Genomic DNA, 17,974 nt, shown 5'->3' with positions numbered 1-17,974 from the left:
AAGGAGACCAGAAAGGGGATGATCCTTCAGATGGGCTATTAGCCCTCATCAGTCCAGGAGAGATCAGTCTTTATGGACTGTTGAGGAATGGGCCCTCGAGTGAGAGGGACGAAGCCTGTGTGTGGTGCCCCCACCCCTCCACCTTCACAGAAAATTTTATCTTTACAACCCTGGCTCCATGACACCAACTTTTCTGCACGTTTCAGCTTCTGAAATCATGAAGCCAGACCTGAAATGGCACAGAGCTTATTCAGGACAAAGGACTTCAGTGCTCCATTCAACAAACAAGAGGCTGAGCCTCGGAGAGGCAGAGTGGGCAGTGTGCAGACACAGCGATGAGTCTGGGGGCCGCCTTGGTGCAGTCTGAGCTCTAAGTTCATCACCGCTAAGAGGCTTGGCCCCCAACAACTGGGATCTCCCAGGGCATGGCCCTGGGGGGCTGGGGTGTGGGGTACACCCTCCTAGAAGGAAGCTCAGCAAGGCTGGGGAGTTTAGGGGAGTGGGGTGCTATGGGCCTAAAGCACAGGGGAGCCCAAGACAGCTCCTGCCTCCTCCAGTCTAGTCTGGAGGCTGATGCTCTGTGGCTGGGGCAGTAGGAGTGGGCTCAGGTGACCCTGTCTGAGGGACATCTCCAGTGAGCCTGGTCCCACCATAGCACTGAGGCCTTATAAGATGGGGTTGGGGGACAGCGCAGAGGAGTCTATATGGGCTGTCCTTTATTTCCTCCCAGCCCCACTTCCCCTCACTTCTGGGAGCCTGCCTGGCCCTGCCCCACTGGATTGGCCCCGAGCTGGGCAGGCGGGCGCGGCAGCCATTGTGTAAGGCCTGAGCTCACCCACCATGCCCGCCCCGGCCTGCACCAGCCTGCCCGCTGCTGGTTAATCATTGTTCAAACACAGCGTGCGGGCTGTGGAGGAAGATGGGATAGGCAGGGCCGCCTCTCCCAGGTCTCAGCAAACCTCCAACAGCAGGCCTGGGGGTGCTCCATTCCCCAGGAGCCCCCTGGAGAGCATCCTGCTGTGGGCTGAGACCACCTTTCCTAATTTCTTAGAGTGCAGTAAATAATTTTGACTGAATCAAACAATGTCCTTTTGTAGGTTTCTTAGGATGAAGTCAAAGCAGTGGAGCGACGTAGCCAGGAGGGGAGGCACCGATGCCCACGTACTGTGGTTCAAATCACAGCTCTGTCACTAACTAGCTGTGTCACTTTGGCCAAGTTTCGGAATCTCTCTGTGCCTCAGTTTCCTGGTCTACGAAAAAGTGCTATTGCTGCTGCTGCTAATGGTGTCCTCACAGGCTGTCCTTTAGTCATGAGGATTAGGGCTGTACAAAGTACTTACGGTGCCAGTAACCTGAAACTCCAGTGCCTGGAACCAACACTGAAACACGCGTCACTGGGCTCAGTTAATGCCAGAAAGGAACACGAGTGGCCACAGGGTGTGGGCTGGGCTGTTTATAGTGTTAAGCATCTCTACAGGTTCTCTTGTGAGTTAGGTACAACTCTCCCCATTTCCCAGATGAGGAACTCAGGCTCCCCGCCCAAGGTCACATGGTGTCAGTGACAAGGGTGAGTTTCAAGCCCTGTCCCTTTGTGCGTGAATCTCACATTCTCTCTACCACCCAGTCCTGCTGGGTTTGCAGATCAAAGATGCAAATCTGAACTTGCCGGGCAATTAAATTCTGCCTACACTCCCTGACTCCTCTGCAGTGGGAGCAGGGCTGAGGGGATCGTGGGCTGAGTCTGCTGTGAGAAAGCAGAGGGCAGCAAGGCCCCTGGACCACTCTTTGCTGAAGAGGACACAGGAAGAGCTGTGCACCTGCCTGGCAGAAGCCCAGTGTCACTGGGACCCAGGGGCTTGAGGACCTCAAGGCAGGCAGGGCCCTGAGGCAGCATGCTTTGTTCATTTGTTTTTCTCAGCATTTGCTTATTTGACTTGGCTTGGGGGGGGGGCAGCAGAGATTATGGAGGCCTAGAATCTTCTCCCTTGCACCCAATATTCCCCATGATGCTGCTGCTAACTTGGAGGCAGGATGGTGCCAGTGACTCCAGTTAAGAGCCGGAAGTGGGAGCTCGTCTCTCGGGAGGTATTCTGGGCCCTCCAGAGGCTCTGCGGACTACTGCAGAGAATGCCCTTGGGCCTATGTGGGCATTTGTGGGGCCCCATGGGAGTCAGCACTATGGGGTTAGTAGACAAAATACCCAGTCAGATGTGAAGTCTGAGACCTTGGGAGAGAAAGGGCTTTGAGGCCAGGTAATGCAGCACAGGAGACTGTGTGTGCGTGTGTTTGTGTGTGTGTGCACGCATGTAGCATGCGTGCATGTGTGTATATGTGTGCATGTGCCTGTGAACATGCCAGCTAGGGTAGCGACACTTCTCAGAGCAAGGAAGTTAGTGAAACTCATCTCATGACAGCTCCATAAGCCTCTGGCTCTTCACGCCTTCCATGGCCTGCCCATGCCCACACTGCTGGGCTCAATCCCTAACCCAAATGGGCTCTCAGGATGTGCTGTGAGAAGCTTGCTCCCCTAAGCTGTTGGAGCCTGAAAACAAAGTCTCCTGTGAACCTTCGTGGCCACACCCTCTGTTCACTGACTGTCCTCCTGTCCCTAATTGCATGGCCTCTGAACAGAGAGTGCAGGAAAGGGGCACAGCGTGGACAGTGGACACGCCTGCTTTCTAGGACATGAGGCACCTGTTCCTGGCTGACTGCATCTGGAGACGGAAGAGAGGCCTGGCTGTGGAATAAGGGAAGCTGAGTGCCAATCTTGACCATCTTGATGAATTCTAGCCCCTGAGGCCAGACCAAGGCCACAGAATGCTCCTACATGCTTGAGGATATACCTTGGAGACTTTGGGTGCAAAGAGATACTTCCTGGACATGACTGAAGATACACTGTATCAGAACCCACAGGGCAGGAAGAGGTGTGCGTGTGTGATACATGGTGTTGGTGTCAGCAAGGCATGTGGAAAGTACTAGAAAAATCCTGAAGAAAGTTAAGAAATAGGTTTAATCTCCTTTGTAATCTACTCTCCATGCACATCACCGACATTATCTTCCAGATCTCAGCCAATTCGGCTGTTCAATGACACATGGTAGTGGGGCCCGGGAGGTATGTGGCATGCCTGGAAGATATAAGAAAGATAGATAATCTTGAAGAAGGAGTGGTTTCTAATCTCGTATTAAATTTGTTCTTCTCTCTCTCCCTCCCCTCCCTCTCTCCCCGCTACCCTTATGATTACCTTCACTGATCTCAGCCAACTTATCAAGTTCCTAGGTAAATATTCTTGTCCCCAGGAATAGGTGGGAATTGACTTCAGGCCTCACCCTTGCTATAAGGGGGCACATTACAATAAAAGCAAGTGCAGACCAGATTCTTCTACAACAACATATTTTTAATAGCAAGTAGGTCCAAAACAGCCATTTGACCCTCTCCACCAAACTTGGAGGGGTCCTTTTTCTCTGTCCCTAAGTATGTCAACAGTCACTTGTGTGATAAGGCTAGAGTTCCAAAGAGATGGCTGTGTTCTATCAGCAGGAGCAGCCAACCTTCAAGTTGGACCAGGAGACAGAACCTTCTAGCAGAGTTGGGGTGTGCAGAAGGGAGGCTCAGAAAGGGGCCCAGAACCAACTTGGACCAGATCCAAATCACTCATCCATGGCTGTTAGGCTTCTAGGTTTGCTGGATTCTTCGGTCTTGCTCAAGCAAAGACATAGGTGTCTATGCCATCTTTTCAGACAAACATATTTCTTGACAATCACTTCACCAAAGACAAATGACCTAGAATAACTTTTATGCTAGTTAGTGAGTTTGGGGGAGTAGATGAGGATAAGTGTTTTTGAAGCCCTTGTCGGCTACTTCTAGATTGCCAGTTACTTTGTCAGTGTAAGTTGCACTGATTCCACACCCAGGCCCATCCCTCCTCCTGTTCATGCAGCAGAGCTCTGAAGTAAGTCAGAGGCCATTCCACTGGCCCAGGGCTCCTCAGCTTCAGCACTGTTGGCCAGAGAGCTCTTTGTCCTGGGGGCTACCCTGTGTACTATGACCATTAGCAGCATCCTTGGACTGGGCCCACTAGAAACAGTAGTGTACTGTCCTGCTCCCAAATTGTGACAACCAAAGAAGTTTCCAGACCTTGTCCAGAATTGTCCCTGGGGCCAAAATCTTTCCTGGTTGAGAATCATTGAATTGCTGTGACTCTATTTATTGTCTACTTTGAGATTCTTTTTTTTTTCATATACCAGAAAAATATAAACAAATATAATAAACCCTTGACAGATCCACCAGCAAACTTCAGTGAATTGTCCACTTGGCCAATTGTATTTCATCTCTACTCCCACTCACTCCCTGCCACCACCCCGTGGAGCTAGGTTATTTGGAAACAAAGCTCAGGTACCTTTCAGCTTTCATAAGTATACACCTCTTTAGAACTCTTAAAACATAAAACTGCAACACGATCATATCTTGAAAAATTAAAAACAAATCTTAATATAAAAAAATTCCAATAAATAATACCAAATACTCTTTGAGAGTGTCACTAAGGGGGTCTGGGGACTGTCCAGAAACCCCAAGACCAAGCCAGGCACAGGAACATTTGTTCCCCTAACCTTAACCCTGCCAAGTGCCCTAATCTCAAAGGTCATTCTCCTGCACAGAACCTCCAAAGTGCTCCCAGAGCTTAACACCAAGCCCCAACTCAACAACCTTTCGGGGACCTCTGTGATGTGACCCCCACTCCTGCTGCTTTTGCCTCCCATAATCCTCCTCCTGCTGCTGCTGGGCTGACATCTAGCTACTGCATCACCCAGGACACCAGTCACCACTTCCTGCTGTTCAGAGGAAGTGTGGGTGCTGGCACAGGCAATGTTTGTGGGAGGCACCAGGGCCACCTGGATGTGGCCTTTTGGTTACCTTACATTTTAGCTGTCCCTCCTAGGCACTTGAATGTTTGCAGAAGTAGGATATTTAATGCTTATTGTTAAAAAAAAAATAAGTTCTGGGTTAGAAGTGTCTCAACCTGGATTTTTAAAAATATCTTTCCCTCCCCTCATCTTTCAAACATATATCCAAGGCTTATGCTACCCTCCAGGGACTAAAACAACTTGCTTCTTCCAAGTACTGGGGCACCAGTCCATTCACAGTCGTGCCCATGGAAGGGTGCAGAGCTGGGACTCGGCCATGGTGCGCAGAAGGAGCTGCTGAGAGCAGAAGTGCCAGAGCTGCCCTTGCCCCCAGACAGACAGACAGACAGACACGCACACATAGGGCTCAGCTGTTTGAGGAGAATGAGCTCTGCTGGTGCCCAGTGGGGTTTCCGAGCGCCCAGGGATCCCGCTATAGAACTGCCCCTTCTCCTGGGAGATGCAGAGTGAGTCTCTTTCCTCTTTACCATCCAAGCTCCACAGCCAGGCTTGCTGGTGCCATTTCCACGTGTCTCTACAAAGCTCTTGAAGTCTGACCCGGGGGGAGGGGGCTTCTGGGAAAGCACAATTATGAAGTATGAAAGAAAGCCACACTGCTTGAGAGGACACTCACAGTCTTCCAGACCCTGCATGGACCTAAAACGCTGACCTCTTCCTCAGCCCCTGTGCCCAGGACAGGCTGAAAACTGGCCTGCAGATCTTGGTCATCCCCGCCAGCCCCACCCCAGGGTCCCTCTGGACAAACCTTACCCTGGCATTGCCAGAGCCCTGTCCTTGGCTTCTTCCCACACAGCTGGCTCTCTGCTCACCTACCCAGCAGGGAAGTCTTGTTTGTCCAGGTCCACCCCAGTGCCCTTGATCGCTAGTGCCCTGACTGCTCTTGTGTTGGGCTCCTGCTTGCCCCTGTCTCCTGGTGGCTACTCTTTGGGGCTTTCATTTATTCACTAAACAAATATTTCTTTGAGGAGCTACTATGTGCCAGGCACAGGAGTAGGTGCCGGGACACACATTAACACTACAAAGCCCCTGCCTCGTGGGGCCTGCATTTCAGTGAGCTGTGCACTCAGGCCACCAGGATGAGTTTTCTGACAAGGATTGGGTCTTCTTTCTTCCTAGAAATCCTGGGATCCTTATGCCAATTATTCCCCTTTTCCCAAAGGACCAGGTTCGCAGACCAAAGGGCCTCAAGAGATTTCTTCCCCATCTGGCCACAAAAACCATACCCAGACCATGTCTCCAGCCCCTACATCTACAGAGATGGATCTGTCAAGTGGCCTTTCTCCAAGGAAAGGAGGCCTCGTTTGAGGTGACTTGCTATTTTCCCCTAGAGGGGATGGAGTGTGTTTCGGGGGAGGGGGCAGCAGGGATTTAGGTCTCCATGAGCAACGTGGTGAATTCTGTGATAATTTTCTGTGGCTTCTAAAAGGATTCTATGAAGCTTCTACTTGGATTCCACTAAAATCACATACGGATTTTGTGTTCATCTGCAAGAAGTATATGCGGATTCTATAAAGATTCTAGGAGATTTTAAAGTGTGAGGAGCTGAGCCTTGAAGTGTGGGTGGATGGTGAGCTCTTTGCTCTCAGCTGCCCCCGCCCTGCAGAAATGAGCCCCCACCTCTCCCCTATAAACCAGGCGGCATTGATTTTCCTCTGGGTTCTTTCTTGTGCTCGGCACAGAACCAGTTTAATGAGATGAATAAAAATAGCGAATAAAAGGAAAACCCCAGAGCAAACGGCACATGGGGTGCTTGGCAGAGGACATCTCTGACATGAAAGACTCTAAGGAGCATCAAAGGTGCCGAGAGGCAGACACAGGGCCTGCCCCTCCCGAGGCCCTGCATAATGCTGAAGACAGGTGATTTCTGAGATGCAGCACATATCACTTCCAGCCTGGCTGCTTCCTCGGTGCCTGGCCTCCCTGAGAGGCAGCCTTCTCACCTTTGGATGTGGGCAGGTGCTCGGTAGGTTCCACCCCAGCTGGGCCAGTCACTGGCTGCCCCAAGGAGGATCAGCTGCTGCTCCCAAGACTGCTGGCTCTTGGTCAGCTCCCGGCAGGTCCCCACAAGCCCCATCCTCCGCCCTTGGGTGGTGGCAGACAATTGCACACAGGCCTCAGGTCCGGCAGCTGGAAGAAATGAGAAAAAGCAAGAAATCCTGCTGGGCCTGGGGCTGGGAGGGGGAAGGAAAGAAGCCCTGAGGTGGGCAGGGCTCCTGGGATTTGGGCCTTCACCGCTTCTCCAACCAGGAGCTACTCCTGGGCATCTGGCTGCAGGCCAGCTGGTCAGAGCCTGGTTTTCCATCCTATCTCACTTCCTTCTGGGCCCAGAGCTGTCCATTTGAGTTTTCTGCCATGATGGCCAGGCTCTGGGCCTGTGCTCCATAGCACAATGTGGCGACTGAGCACTTGAAATGGGGCTATCATGGACCCAAGAATGAAATTTTACTAAATTTCACTTAATTTTAACAAATTTACTTTAAAAAAGATTTTTTTGGGTAATACTTGGAGTTGAATCTAGGGCCTCATGCATGTTAGAAAGTGCTCAACCACCAAGCTACATCCCCAGCCCCTTTTATTTTATTCTGAGACAGGGTCTCACTAAGTTGCCCAGGCTGACTTCTAATTTTAGCAGGGATTAGAGGCATGTGCCACTGTGCATAGCCAATTTTAATGAATTTAAATATAAGTAGTAAAATGTGGCTAGAGGCAACCATGGGGCCCAGTGGGCTTAGGACTCCTGTGTGGTACATCACACATCCTCTTTAAAACCAGAGCATCCTACAAGAGGGCCCCACACAGGCCTGGGCAATAGCAGGCCTCGGGCATGGTATCTGGTATCTGTGTGTCTTTTAGGACTTCTTTCCAGTTCACATCTCTGTCTGCAGTAGTGACTCCTTTTGGCTGGTCCCCACTGGGCACAGGTCACCAGGGCTGGACATGATTGAGAAGACCTAGGCTCTAGTCTGGACACAATCCCAGACTTCCCAGATGACCCTGAGTAGGTCTCTGCTCTTCAGAGAGTGGATCATGCTTGACTATGGACACTCTTAGTGAATTCAGTAAAAAAGTCATTCGTGCCATTTAAGACTCTTCAGTGTCCTGGGCAGTGGAGCCCGGTGAGGAATTCGGAGTCTGCTCCTTGCATCTCCATCCCCTACCAAGCCTACCCAAGGAAGTAGGCCAAGGAAAAACACTGGAGCTAATTATCCAAATAAATGATAGTGGTTAAGAACTTTCTTTGGGGTCAGACCAGTTTCAAATCTCAACTCCACCTCTTGTTGCTGGGGACCTCTCACACCTTTGTCAATGTTGAGTGGGGGCTGGGAAGACGAGCTGTGGGGTTAGAGGTCCTGGTTTTAAGTCAGTAGTGTGCTGCCCACTTCTACACACTGGTGAGAATAGATTATTGAATTCTCAGGGATTCTGTGAGCTGGTTGATAAACACACCATAATTAACAATTAAATTATAGTTAATTAAACTCTATTAAAGCAAGGGTAATAAGTGTTCAAAATTCACCACTCCCTAAGTATTTTACTATTGTCTATGCTCTTGAGGTTATTGGCCTCTACTGATGTCTGCACATAGAAATATTAAACAGTGGTGTGCTACTGCACATCTGTCCCATCTCTGTGTTCATTGATATCATGCTGGTGGCCTGAAATCAGTTAAAGCAGGAATATTTACACTATGAAAATTGGCAAACACTAAACATCACAGCTTACTTTTTGTTTTATTGATTGTTGAGATATAAGAAAGTGATGAAGAAAATGCAAATAACACACATAAAATTTAAGTGTGTCCTGTCCTTAGTTATTACATTGTTTAACTTTTTAAAAATGGAGGAAATGTTTACGTACTTAGAAACTCTTAGCAAATTCAGTTAAAAAGTCATTAGTGATATTGATGAAAGAGTAGAATTCTAACATGTCCATGTTGTTTCACTTTCACTCATTAACAAAAATATTAACTGACATCTTGGAACTGCAGGTGGAGAACTAATTTTTAAACATCTTCCTGTGCCCTCTGTGAGCCCATAGGTAAGAAGTCTGGCTATCCTAGACCTGTTGTGCTAGAGGGACAGGGAGGTACATCTATAGGGAGAAAAAGTGTGCAGGGAGCCCCAGCTTCTCTGGATCCAGGGTCTTCCAGGAATGTGAGTGGCTCCAGATAATGACTTACCTGAGGTTTTCCTTTCCAGTTTCAGTTACCCAGAGCTGACCATTTTCCAAGTAGTAAATAGAAAATTCCAGAAATGTTTTAAATTGCATGCTGCTCTGAGTAGTGTGATAAAATCTGTTATACCCCTCATGTATTGTGAATCATTCCTTTGTCCAGAGTATCCACGCTGTATATGCTACCTGTCTGTTAGTCACCTAGTAGCTACCTTGGTTATCAGATCAGCTGCCTCAGGACCACAGTGCTTGTGATCAAGTAGCCCATACTTTACTTACTAGTGGTTCCAAAGCATAACTTTCATTACAGTATATGTTATGGTTATTTTACTTTATTATTAATTATTGTCAATCTTTTACTGTTCCTTATATATAAACCAAACTTTCTCATAGGGAGTGTATATGTAGGAAAAAACAAGGGTTTGCCGCTACCTGTGGTTTCAGACATTCATGGGTGTCCTGGGGCTACTTTATAGCCTCCAGTTTCTGAGATCTTCAGATAGCCAAGTAGAATGGAGACAAGTAGCCCCATCCACCCCTGTCCATCTTCATGGGCTAAATAAATGTTGTTGTTGTTTTAAGCCACTAAATTTTGGGGGTGTTTGTAACACAGCATTAGACAATGACTGAACAGTCTTCCTGCCTTCAAGAAAATACATGCCACCTGAAAACTAGGTCCACTCGAGCAACTGTTGGTCCTGAGACAGAGTAGCCTGGTCACTACCTGAAGAAGTTGTGCTCAGCGAAACTCAGTCACTCTGGGCTTTCTGGAGGTGAAGACGGTTAGCCACCCCAGCTCAGCCTTCCTGGAGAGCAGCGCGTCCCAGATGGGAGCCAGGCCCTGTGGGTGGAATGGGAAGGGAGGTGCTCTTTTTCCTGCTGGCTTTGCTCAAGGGGTGGGATAGTGAGGAGGGCCTGGGAACAGAGGGCCAAGGCTGGGCTGGGCCCACGTTGGACCAAGGTCACACATTCTACTTGCTACTCCTGCTGCCTCTCACACCAGGGGCAGCTGCAGGAAAGGGGCTGCATCTCATTTATTTTGTACCCTCAGAATTTAACACAGTCTGGTGACATTAGGGGTCCAATAAGTGTTTGCAAGTCTGAGCATCTCACCCGTTGCCAGAGTGCCTGGGTCACGGGGGGTGGCTGTGAAATGAAGTAATGCCAGCAAAGGTTGCTGTGCTGTTGGCTGAGGGACTAGGGTGGGAGCCCCTTCTCAACGCACCCTTGGGGAAGTCTTGAGGGGCAGCTCTCTCACCTCACTTCTGCTTGGTGCCCATATTCCATGACCTAAGTCCCCATGGCAATGCCTGCCCAGAGCTGCCAGTCCTGTGCAGCCGACTCCTGTGCCTGGGGCGCTGCTCCTCACTACGGGCTCCCCAACCGACATGGGCCTCTCTCTGCCGCCTGTTTGGGCAGCCTCCTTGACCCTCTGCCCCATCACGGCTGGCTGGCTGGGTCCCCGTCTTCCTGCTGGGCTGTCTATACAAACCACAGTCTGATATCGGCTCTGACCACACGCTCTACCCACTCACCACTGTTCCCAGAGGAGGCTTGCCCAGACCCGGAACTCAGAAGCCACATGGAGGGGCCTCAGAAGAAGGAGAAGAATAAGGGGAAAAAAAGAAAAAAAAGGCCAAGTCGTCTGAGGTCTTAGCCCATAAAGGAAGCAGCTCTGGCTGCCCGCGCCCCACACGCCAGCCTGGATTTCCTATTAGACAGAGCTTTAGGGCAGGAAGGCCTGCCCGCCAGAGCCCTGGGGCCCGCCGCCCCGTCCGCCTGCCCTGGGCCTGGATGTCTGCCCGAGCAGATGCAATTTAACTTAATACAGGAGAAATATGTACAAAAAGTTAATAGCATCATAAAAGCAGCCCATCAGACCCAGGGCTGGGCTGCGGCAGAAATGCCCAGTCACTAAGCCAGTCCTCACTTTGGAGGCCACCACGGTGACCCTCAAATGCCTCTCTTTCTTTCCCTGCCCAACTCTTATCACAAGAAAGTTTTGTCCCCTGACATCACAGACCTACCCTGTGCTGCGGGCCATGCCATTCCTCAGAGCCATCCGCTCCACACAGGGAGGGACCTGAAGTCACATGCCCTAGAGACAGGGACACATGGTCAGGGCACAGGCTGTGGTCCACAATGCATGACGTATGATGGACGGTGCAGCAGAGGTGCCGGTTGAGCTGCCTGGTTAGGGTGTTCTCTCTGGAAGCCCAGGAGTGAGGAGGGGGAGGTCCACTGCCTAAGGACAGGCAGACAGTTGTTCCAGGGCCTCCCCTCAGATGAGTGTGCCCAGAGGTTTGAGAGCCAGAGCTGTCTGTGGGCACTTCCTGGGGTGTGGACTTTATGGTGGGCAGGGATGGGTGTTCAGGGGAGCAGCAACCTTGCAGGAAGCATTTTTTGGGGGGAGGCTCCAGGGGAGGCAGTAGAGGCCGGGAGGGGCTTTACCTCTCATTCAGTCACTGCCCTTCTCTCTTTCCTGAGCGGAGCTTGGAGCATCCACCCTAGGTTGGAAAAGATAAAGGATGCTCCACAAGGTGGACAGGGGCAAGTCAGAGGTCCCCCTGTGGCCCATCTGCATGTTTTGGGTTGTGTTTTTTCTTTCTCCCACATCCTCCTTTCTGGGCCTGGCAAATACCTATGACCTTGGCACATGGCAATGCCAACATCCTGGGCACTGGGCTCCAGGGGAAGAGAAGGTCAGCAGAATCCCATACTGGCTCTATGTCCTGGGGGGCTCATCTTGGCACTGGGAGTGGCCAGTTTAAACCAGAGAGCTTTCACCCGTGGGATCTGAAGGCCAGCTTCTTCCTCCTGGGCCTACCAAGAGCAAGGAGGGACAGGGAACAGCTGGCGCATCCGAAGGAAAAGGAGGCTGAGCTGCTGTGAGAGAAGACGGTTTTGTCTCCTGTGAGGGCCTCTGGGAACAAGGGGATGAGCAGAACGGGGGCGGGGAGCCACAGGGGACCTCCTTCCCACAGAGGGGTGCTGCCTGCAGTGGAGGACTGTTTGTGTTGGCCCCAGGGCTCCACGTGTGCCTGAAGGACCGAGAGCAAGGCGTGCGGCGGTCCCAGCACCCGTCCCACAGGTGTGTGCTGAAGGGTCTGCGCACACAACGGCACACCTCTTCATGAGGTCTGCTGGAGGACAGAAGCTCCAAGCAGGGCAGGTGGCCAGCCACGGGCTCCTGTGGGTTCTCCACGGGGCCAGAGAGGAAGGCGAGGTCTCTGCCCTAGCAGGGCTTCCGTCTCTCCCGGGAAGGACACCCACACCAGACTCCCAGGCACACGGCAGAGCGTGAGTAAGCACTAGACAGTGTCTGTGTCACCCGCTCTGTGGATGTGTCACCCTGCTCTCTGGATGTGAGTGATGGGGCTGTACCATGCATGGGACAGAAAGAAGACACCCTGGGCTCACCAGTCTCTTTCTCCTCGGGGGCGGGGGGGCGGGTATGAATCACAGCCTCTGTCTTCCAGACACCAGCAGCCAGGATTGTTGAGACCTTTCTCCCTGGACACCGAGTCGTGCACTTAACTCCTGCTCTCCCAGTGCAGGGCCACAGGGCCGTCCCAGGAGATCCTGAGGGTGAAGGGGTGTCTGACATGAAGCAGCCAGAGGGAGACGTTAGGCACACCTGTGGACCACCATGATGCCTTCCTACCTGGCCTGGATTCTGCAGAGGCGTGGTCCCTCCCATGTCACAACCAGATGGAGGGTGGGAAGCAGGAAGCTGGAGAGTCCCAGTTTGGTGCCGGGGAACCAGGGTAGTGCCAGGGCTGGGGCTGCTCCTGGGTGTGTGTCCCTGGCTTCCCCAGAGCTTCCACATCCCTCCTGTCAGCTCCTCCATAGAGGATGGGCAGCCCCAAGACACCCCAGTGTCTCCAAGCCATATCCCAGCTCTCCCTCACTCCAGGGGAAGCGGGCAACGTGGTTTCCAGATAAAACACAGGTTGCTGCACTCAACTTGAATTTGAGATAAGCAATGAACAATCTTTTTAGTGTAAGTATGTCTCATGCAGTATTTGAAAAACACCATTCATTGTTTAGCTGAGAATCTTGATTGAACTGGGAGTGCTCGATTCTGTTGGCTGGATCTGCCGACCTGGAATGACAGTTACCGCTGTGAGTCATCGAGAAAAGCCTTTCCACGTTCCAGGCCCTGGGCTGAGCCCTGGAGTGTGCTATTTCCATTGAAGCCTTGCTGCACCGCTCCCTAGCATCCCACACTTGGCTCATTTGTTTACCACCTTTAAGATTTCTGTCTTCTCTTTTGCCTACTACCTCTGCATTTTTTATAAAGAATACAGAAACCTAAATCCACTTATTTTATCTGATGCTGGGGTTTTACCCAGGGCCTTGGGTATGCTGAGCATGCATTCTACCACTGAGCTCTGCCCCCAGCCCAACTTTGAAAGGACACTTTGTACTCACCATTAATTGTCATAAGCAGCTACAACATCAAATGCCAGGCCATCCTATCAAGTGTTGGATGCTCTTTTGCGACTGAGGTACTTTAACAACTATCAGAGAGGAGTAGTTCAAGATCCACTGTGGCAGACACCAGTGATCTCAACAGGCCTCGGATACCCTCTCCCTCAATGGATGAGCCCTCTTTCTCCAGGAGCTGAAAGTGCTACGGTCCCTTTCCTAGCCTCTATTCTGCCAGGGCATGGGTTTGTGGTCCAGCATACCACTGAGATCTGAGTGAGGTCAGCTAGAAGATCCTGAGAAGAGCTACTTCTGGCTTAAAAACCAAACAAACCCTGGAAACCACTTAAATGTCCACCAGTGAAGACAATGTAGAAGGCACATACAATGGAATATTATTCAGCTTTGAAAAATAAAGAAATCCTATCATATGTTTATTTCTCTTAAGCAAACCACAAAGAGACAAATGTTGTAGGATTTCACTATCTAGAGTATTCAGATTCACAGAAAGAGAAAGTAGAATGTGGTTAGCAGGGGCTGGAGGAGAAAGAGGGAAGAGTTATTTTGAGGGTAGAGTTTTAGTTTTGCAGGATGAAAGGTTCTCAGCATACCTAAGTGTGCATAAAGTTAACTCTGCCCTGTATACCCACGAATGATTAAGATGTGAATTTTTTGTTATGCGCTATTTATCGCAACTTTAAAAAAGTTTTGGAACTTTGGTTGTACAATATTGTGAACCTCTGAATGATTCCCGTTAAAAGGGTCATTTTGTGTGAATTTTATCTCAATAATTTTTTCAAGTCTTAAACTGTGATTTAAGGTTTTTAAAAATGTTTTTAGAGAGGGATATATATATATATATATATATATCATATGTATATGATATACATATGACCACATATATGGTCATATATATATGATTCCCAGTGCTGGAGCAGGTAATTTGTAACCATGAGGGAACATCCCTAAGGGCCAAGCCAATAGGCCAAAGATGATAAAGAACAGGGGAAAGAACCTGGGTCTCTAATGAGTCTTCACTGAACTTCTGAATTTCCCCAGAACTGTGACCCCTGGGTTGATCATGTGAGATGATACATTTTCCTCATTGTCTCACTTGCTTTTCTTCCGTGTTGGGGATGGAACCCAGGGCTTCGTGCATGGTAGACAAGTGCTCCACCACTGAGTTACATCTCTAACCCTTTATTCACTTTTAATTTGGATGTTTTATTACTTGAACCCACAGCATCCTACTTTCAACAATACCAGAGACTTTCTCCTTATGTAATCACTGGGGACAAAAAGAAAAAGGAAGACATTTTTCACCAAGTGGTTTATCATTGCTTAAAGGTACGTACACATGCTACATAAATAATCTATCATACCACCCAGGGGTGAGCAACCTACAGTTGGAGGACTGTGGAATTTATTACTATTTTGTAGATGAGAAAATAACAATAGTCATAACGTCAAGAGGCTGAAAACCTTCCATGGGTACCAACCCCGAAGTGACAGGAGTGACGGACCTGAGTATTTCAGCCGTGAAGAGTAGGTGGGATTCCAGCCCCGAGTCTCCCTTCCCTCTGAGGGACTCTCGCTTTCTGCTCCCCACTGACACCTCTGTAGGATACTGGCCCTAGGATACAGACCCTGCATGCCTTACGGTGCACTGTCCCTTGGCCTCCTGATCCAGCTGAGATAGAACCCTTCGGGGCACCATGATGAATCGTGAGAGGGATAAACATGGTCAATAGTCAGAGAAGCCCAGGATCAGCCTATGATGAAGCCCCTCCGCCCACTTCAGAGTCACCAGAGTGGACCAACAGCTCTCTCGCTCCTCAGGCTCCCAGGCCACCCCAGCCCACACCCTATCTATCTTATGTGGTGGCTACTCCACAAACCAGCGGCTAGGCCTTGCAATTCCTGCTGCCTGGCCTGGTGCCCGTACAGATGGCGTCCTTCACCGTGATGCCTGAGTGCTGGTCTCCTTCACTCCAATCCCTCTTTGCTGCCCACCAGGCTCCTCCATATGCTCCTCTCACCTTGTCCTCGGTGGCCTGGCCCCCACTATTGACCCCCTGGCTCAATGACCCTTTAACCTTTTCACGACGCCATAGCATGCACTTTGGAGGTTGGACTTTTGGGTTCATGTATGGCAGGCCATGTTCCCAGGGCCAGGTAGAGGCCACCAGAGGGCAAAGCAGACCCAGCCTGTGAGGTATGGCGGCAAAGCATTCGGGAGCTGGGCTGCAGCAGAGGAGGCCTCTCGGGACCTCAGAGGGAGGCCACGGACTGTCTGCTGGGGCCCCACACAAGTCAAAGGGAGACCCCCACAGCTCTACCGATGCTGTCCCCATACATTCCAGAACCTTCCCTGGAGCAGAAGAGTTCTGTGATGTAATGGGCTGTGCCCGGCACTGGGAGCCCAGAGGACTACTCTTGGGTGGGTCCAGGCTTATCTCTCTGAGTTTCATCTCTTCTTTATCAATATTTTAAAATATTGTTTGCCACAGAGGGTTGCTATGAGGACACCATGGGAATACCCATGAGAAAAGGCGAGGTGACAGTGACCAATTTGAAAACATGTGAGAAACGATCCTCTTTTCCCCACAATTAAAACTCAAGAAATATTTAGGGGCAGTCCTAAATAAAAGTATGAGAGACATATTAAAAAACCCATAACATTTAATAATGGACATAAAAGACGATTGAAATAAAGGGAGGTGTGTACCACAATGAGAAATTATTTGACATTATAAAGATATCCATGATGAATTTATTCATAAACTCAGTGCAACATCAATAACCGTAGCAACCAGGGTTTTTAATTAAAGTCGACAAGGTGATTATTTGTATTGACATGAAAGAAAAAATACATAAAATTGTTTTTAAAAGGCAGAACAGTGAAGAGGAAGTTATCCTGCCAGATCGCAAAAGTGGTAAAAAAGTCACCAGAGGCACAACAAATTCTAAAGTGATCCGTGAATTGGCACTCCAACTCCAAAGTGGTTGCATAGCTCCCCTGGGGGGAACCCAAGAGAGAGACTTAGGATGATCACGGAAGTGAAGCAAAGAAAATGCTCAATTGGCTGATTACATAGTTGCCTTATGTGGTCGATTTCCTATTTGAAAGGTCCCTAGTTACACAGGTTTGTGGATGTTTCTGATTGATTAAACTCATGTTCCATTTTTTTAAAAAATGGGCGTTGACAAGAAATGGCTCAAGTTAAGTTTTGCTTATGTTTGCAAATCAAGCAAAGGTCACTTATGAGTGCAATTGGTTCTGTCTGTTCAGGGATTCTTTGAACCAGGTCTCTATTTTCATTTGCTTTAACAAAACATATGATAGAGTTATAAAATGAAAAGCCATAGATAAATAATTGAGAAATAAACCAAGGGAACAGAATCTTGAATGCAGAAACAAACCCTTGACTATATAGAAGTTTAATGTATGATAAAACTGGTATTTCAAAAGAGTAAGAAAATATTCAATTAAAAATGTTGGGAGAGGGCTGGGGTTGTGGCTAAGTGGTAGAGTGTTTGTTTATCCCTATGTTTTATCCCCAGCACTGAAAAAAAAAAAGGATAAATAATTGTACAAAAACTAAGTTTAATTCCTATTTTATGCCATTTATAATAATAAACCCCAGATGACTAAAACACTAAACATTTTTTAAACTAAAATAATTAGGAGAAAATATAGGAAGTTTTCTTTTTTTACAATTTTATCACAGAAAGTAAATAAAATATTTAATAGATACAGATAAAATGATTCTAAAATCTACATGGAAATGTGAAGGATCTAGGACAAAAAAAATTTGGAACCGAATTAAGTGTGGATTAGTCTATGTAATTTCAAGATATTGTACAGCTATGATACTTAGGGCAGTGCAGTATTGGAAAAGGAGGAAAAACATAAATCAATGGGACAGAAAAGAGACCCAGAAACAGATGCAAACATTTTTGACAATGTGCAAGGGCAATCCTCTAGATGAAGAACGAAGTCTTTTAAACAAATGGTGCTAGTACCATTGGACCCCATCCACAGGCAAAAAACAAAACAAAGAAAATAACCTTGACCTAGACCCTACACCCTGTAAAGAAATCAACTCAGAATGAACCACAGACTTCAACGTGAAGCATAAAATGTCAAAACTTTCAGTGGCATAAACATGGGAGAAAAATGTCTGTAATCTTGGGCTAGGCAGAGAGTTCTTAGCTTTAATACCAAATGTATTTTCCACAAAGGGAAACATTGATAAATTGGGCTTCATTGAAATTTAAAGCTTTTGCTTTGGGGTTTTGCCTTGGGAAAAACCCTACCAAGAGAATTAAAAGATAAGCTACAGAGGGGATAAGATATTTGCAAAACATGTGTCTCACAAAGGACCGGGACTCTATGAAGACCTCAAAATTGAGTAGTTAAGAAGACAGCCAAATGCGAAACTGA

The sequence above is a fragment of the Marmota monax genome, unplaced genomic scaffold (genome assembly GCF_021218885.2).
Source record: "Marmota monax isolate L192 unplaced genomic scaffold, Marmota_monax_Labrador192_F-V1.1 WCK01_AAM20220418_F8-fsc00010, whole genome shotgun sequence".
Taxonomy (NCBI): Eukaryota; Metazoa; Chordata; class Mammalia; order Rodentia; family Sciuridae; genus Marmota; species Marmota monax.
This window is presented reverse-complemented; position numbering follows the sequence as displayed.